Source organism: Schistocerca gregaria, unplaced genomic scaffold (assembly GCF_023897955.1).
Source record: "Schistocerca gregaria isolate iqSchGreg1 unplaced genomic scaffold, iqSchGreg1.2 ptg000846l, whole genome shotgun sequence".
In the NCBI taxonomy this organism is placed as follows: Eukaryota; Metazoa; Arthropoda; class Insecta; order Orthoptera; family Acrididae; genus Schistocerca; species Schistocerca gregaria.
In genome coordinates this window covers 1-5,000 of record NW_026062210.1, presented here as the reverse complement: position 1 = coordinate 5,000, position 5,000 = coordinate 1, and the positions used below count along the sequence as shown (strand labels likewise).

The 5,000-nt window shown below is 54.9% G+C and overlaps 2 non-coding genes across 2 annotated transcripts; both read left to right on the top strand.

The window, feature by feature from the left end:
- The first annotated feature begins 2,411 nt into the window (after positions 1-2,411).
- LOC126322918 (small subunit ribosomal RNA) lies at positions 2,412-4,304 on the top strand. The gene has a single exon (XR_007559316.1). It is a non-coding gene; the product is annotated as a small subunit ribosomal RNA (ribosomal RNA).
- Positions 4,305-4,673: 369 nt separating this feature from the next.
- LOC126322873 (5.8S ribosomal RNA) lies at positions 4,674-4,828 on the top strand. Its single transcript, XR_007559279.1, has one exon. It is a non-coding gene; the product is annotated as a 5.8S ribosomal RNA (ribosomal RNA).
- The last annotated feature ends 172 nt before the right edge of the window (positions 4,829-5,000 follow it).

The window sequence follows — 5,000 nt, the reverse complement described above, 5'->3', positions numbered from 1 at the left end:
TAACTCAAGTTGTCCCTTAACGTAACTCAAGTTGTCCCTTAACGTAACTCAAGTTGTCCCTTAACGTAACTCAAGTTGTCCCTTAACGTAACTCAAGTTGTCCCTTAACGTAACTCAAGTTGTCCCTTAACGTAACTCAAGTTGTCCCTTAACGTAACTCAAGTTGTCCCTTAACGTAACTCAAGTTGTCCCTTAACGTAACCCACGTTGTCCCTTAACGTAACCCACGTTGTCCCTTAACGTAACCCACGTTGTCCCTTAACGTAACCCACGTTGTCCCTTAACGTAACCCACGTTGTCCCTTAACGTAACCCACGTTGTCCCTTAACGTAACCCACGTTGTCCCTTAACCTAACCCACGTTGTCCCTTAACGTAACCCACGTTGTCCCTTAACGTAACCCACGTTGTCCCTTAACGTAACCCACGTTGTCCCTTAACGTAACCCACGTTGTCCCTTAACGTAACCCACGTTGTCCCTTAACGTAACCCACGTTGTCCCTTAACGTAACCCACGTTGTCCCTTAACCTAACCCACGTTGTCCCTTAACCTAACCCACGTTGTCCCTTAACCTAACCCACGTTGTCCCTTAACCTAACCCACGTTGTCCCTTTGCCTAACATAGTTCACTGCTCGGAATCTCTGGTGTCGTTGTTATCCTCATGTAGATGTCTTGCAAGTGTTGCTTACTTTCCACATATTCCCGCTATCCACTGTCAATTGTACTGCAATAGGACTATATCGGCCCCCCCCCCTCCCCTCTCTTTGTGTCTCTGTCCTCTCAAGCTGGTCGGTCTGGCGTTTGAGTGTTAAATGAGCCTCGCAGCTGTTCAGTTGCATTCAGATGTCGACGCCCTCAGTGTACGTCGTGGTATGGTCTGTGTCCATTGTCCGCTGATGTCGTACGCGTAACCCACACGCTGTACCGATCATCGGTAGTTACGTACAGAGTGAAGTAGTGTGATACGTGTGACCGTACGCTGGCTGTGCCCAACGGTGTCGAATCTCAATTTCCATATGTTGTGCTCGATGCTACTTGTCTCGTCTCCCAATAACAGCTAGGTTGCACTGTGGTACGCCGTAGAGGCGTGTGGGAGGAACGTACGAACGCATTGTATGTCACCCTGGGTCGCTGGGGGTGGTGGTGCGGTGAGTCAGGTCAGGTCAGGTCAGCGTGAGCCGTCTGATGTAGTGACGCTTGTATTCCGACTTTGTCGTATTGCCTCACACAAAGTGCTACCCTGGTGGACCGCGTTCCATATCTGGGACATGCCGCAGATGCCGGTTGACAGTGGATCGCGGAAGGGACATCGCATACGTGCGCGGGCCACCTTCCACGTGTTCTCTTCTGCACATGTCGCAGTGTGTATGTGGTCTGATGTAGCGTGTCGTGACACATGACATCCTGGCATGCAAGAATTGTTGAATTCGCAAATGTAGGTGGACATCTACGTTTACTGCCCAAGATACGCAAATGAACTGGAAATCCGTTGTTGAGCGGTTGTTCACGCTGGAGGTGAATCTGTGATGGCGACGATCGGTACAGCTATTAACCGGTTGTTTCAGCGGTACCCGCCACATCCACACACGTGACTAGGCCCGGGGTATGAAGCGATACGCGGCGGTGGCTTGGTGGGACTGTTCCCGGCCGGTGAAGGGGGGCCGCCCGGCGTGTTGGCCGCGCGCTGCGTGGGCGCACGCGCAACAGGCGGCTGGTGGGGGGCGCCGAGTGGCAGGAGCGCCAGCCGACGGGCCCGGCAGGCGGCGCAGCTACGCTGCGGCGCACCCTGCACGCGGCGCCTGGCGGCCAAAGTTGGTTCAGCCGAGCCCGGTGCGAAGCGCGGTGGACATCTGCAGTGTGCTGGTCTGATTGAGGACTGTGTGCGTTGAGGATGCGCCGCCGCCTGGCACTCGGCGCCGCGACGCCGTCTGCTGCTCGGTCGCCCCAGCGGTTCTCGCAGGTGGTTTGTATCGCAGTTGTGCGGACGTGTTGGCGCGTGCGCTGTGCTGGGAGAGTTCGCTTCTGCACCCAAGTGGGGCTTTGCCCTTGTGTGGCGCTGGCGTTGGAGCTGCCGGTCACCATAGGTGGCGCGTGTTGTCTCCCGCCGGCAATGCCACGACAGCACGCTCCCGGGCCTCTGTCGGCAGCGGCAAGCTCAGTTGGGAGCAAGGGTGTTCTCACTAAAACCGTCTACTCGCCTAACTCCGGGCGATTGCGCCTCTCTCGAAACCGACCAAGTACCTAGGACGGCGCTGCGCGCCGCCGGGACCTGAGAGGGTTTCGAGGTGTATCGTGCAGGGGAGCTCGGCCTCCTCCTGTTTGCAGAATAATTGAGCGGACGCTTGCGTGTTCGCGCGGGCCCCCGGGACACACTCCCGGGCGGCCGGCTGCTCAGCTCTAGTTGACGCAGCTCCCTGGTTGATCCTGCCAGTAGTCATATGCTTGTCTCAAAGATTAAGCCATGCATGTCTCAGTACAAGCCGCATTAAGGTGAAACCGCGAATGGCTCATTAAATCAGTTATGGTTCCTTAGATCGTACCCACGTTACTTGGATAACTGTGGTAATTCTAGAGCTAATACATGCAAACAGAGTCCCGACCAGAGATGGAAGGGACGCTTTTATTAGATCAAAACCAATCGGATTGGCTTGTCTGGTCCGTTTGCCTTGGTGACTCTGAATAACTTTGGGCTGATCGCACGGTCCTCGTACCGGCGACGCATCTTTCAAATGTCTGCCTTATCAACTGTCGATGGTAGGTTCTGCGCCTACCATGGTTGTAACGGGTAACGGGGAATCAGGGTTCGATTCCGGAGAGGGAGCCTGAGAAACGGCTACCACATCCAAGGAAGGCAGCAGGCGCGCAAATTACCCACTCCCGGCACGGGGAGGTAGTGACGAAAAATAACGATACGGGACTCATCCGAGGCCCCGTAATCGGAATGAGTACACTTTAAATCCTTTAACGAGTATCTATTGGAGGGCAAGTCTGGTGCCAGCAGCCGCGGTAATTCCAGCTCCAATAGCGTATATTAAAGTTGTTGCGGTTAAAAAGCTCGTAGTTGGATTTGTGTCCCACGCTGTTGGTTCACCGCCCGTCGGTGTTTAACTGGCATGTATCGTGGGACGTCCTGCCGGTGGGGCGAGCCGAAGGGGTGCTTTCGCGTCCCGAGGCGGACCCCGTTTAAATCCTACCAGGGTGCTCTTTGTTGAGTGTCTCGGTGGGCCGGCACGTTTACTTTGAACAAATTAGAGTGCTTAAAGCAGGCAAGCCCGCCTGAATACTGTGTGCATGGAATAATGGAATAGGACCTCGGTTCTATTTTGTTGGTTTTCGGAACCCGAGGTAATGATTAATAGGGACAGGCGGGGGCATTCGTATTGCGACGTTAGAGGTGAAATTCTTGGATCGTCGCAAGACGAACAGAAGCGAAAGCATTTGCCAAGTATGTTTTCATTAATCAAGAACGAAAGTTAGAGGTTCGAAGGCGATCAGATACCGCCCTAGTTCTAACCATAAACGATGCCAGCCAGCGATCCGCCGCAGTTCCTCCGATGACTCGGCGGGCAGCCTCCGGGAAACCAAAGCTTTTGGGTTCCGGGGGAAGTATGGTTGCAAAGCTGAAACTTAAAGGAATTGACGGAAGGGCACCACCAGGAGTGGAGCCTGCGGCTTAATTTGACTCAACACGGGAAACCTCACCAGGCCCGGACACCGGAAGGATTGACAGATTGATAGCTCTTTCTTGATTCGGTGGGTGGTGGTGCATGGCCGTTCTTAGTTGGTGGAGCGATTTGTCTGGTTAATTCCGATAACGAACGAGACTCTAGCCTGCTAACTAGTCGCGTGACATCCTTCGTGCTGTCAGCGATTACTTTTCTTCTTAGAGGGACAGGCGGCTTCTAGCCGCACGAGATTGAGCAATAACAGGTCTGTGATGCCCTTAGATGTTCTGGGCCGCACGCGCGCTACACTGAAGGAATCAGCGTGTCTTCCTAGGCCGAAAGGTCGGGGTAACCCGCTGAACCTCCTTCGTGCTAGGGATTGGGGCTTGCAATTGTTCCCCATGAACGAGGAATTCCCAGTAAGCGCGAGTCATAAGCTCGCGTTGATTACGTCCCTGCCCTTTGTACACACCGCCCGTCGCTACTACCGATTGAATGATTTAGTGAGGTCTTCGGACTGGTACGCGGCATCGACTCTGTCGTTGCCGATGCTACCGGAAAGATGACCAAACTTGATCATTTAGAGGAAGTAAAAGTCGTAACAAGGTTTCCGTAGGTGAACCTGCGGAAGGATCATTACCGACTAGACTGCATGTCTTTCGATGTGCGTGTCGTGTCGCGCAACACGCTACCTGTACGGCAGTGGCCGTGCGCCGCGTGCGGAACCACGCGTGCCTCTCAAAACTAGCGGAAGTGTTGTTGTTGTTGTTGTGTGGTACGAGCGCTGAAGCTCTGGAGCGGCTGGCCTGCGGTACCTGGCGCCTGGCGCCGGTTTTGAATGACGTTCGCCCGAGTGCCTGTCCGCTCCGGTGTGGAGCCGTACGACGCCCATCGGCTGTGAGGCCGTTGGACACAAAAAAAAATAGTGGAACAGGGGCCGTCAGACGCCTCAGTCCCGCAAATGCTACTGTCTTGAAAGAGACAGTGGGAGACTGAAAAGGAAAAGATCACCCAGGACGGTGGATCACTCGGCTCGTGGGTCGATGAAGAACGCAGCAAATTGCGCGTCGACATGTGAACTGCAGGACACATGAACATCGACGTTTCGAACGCACATTGCGGTCCATGGATTCCGTTCCCGGGCCACGTCTGGCTGAGGGTCGGCTACGTATACTGAAGCGCGCGGCGTTTGTCCCGCTTCGGAGACGTGGGAGTGTCGTGGTCGCCTGTGTGGCCGGCCGCGTCTCCTTAAACGTGCGATGCGCGCCCGTCGCCTGGCGGTTCGCATACCGGTACTTTCTCGGTAGCGTGCACAGCCGGCTGGCGGTGTGGCGT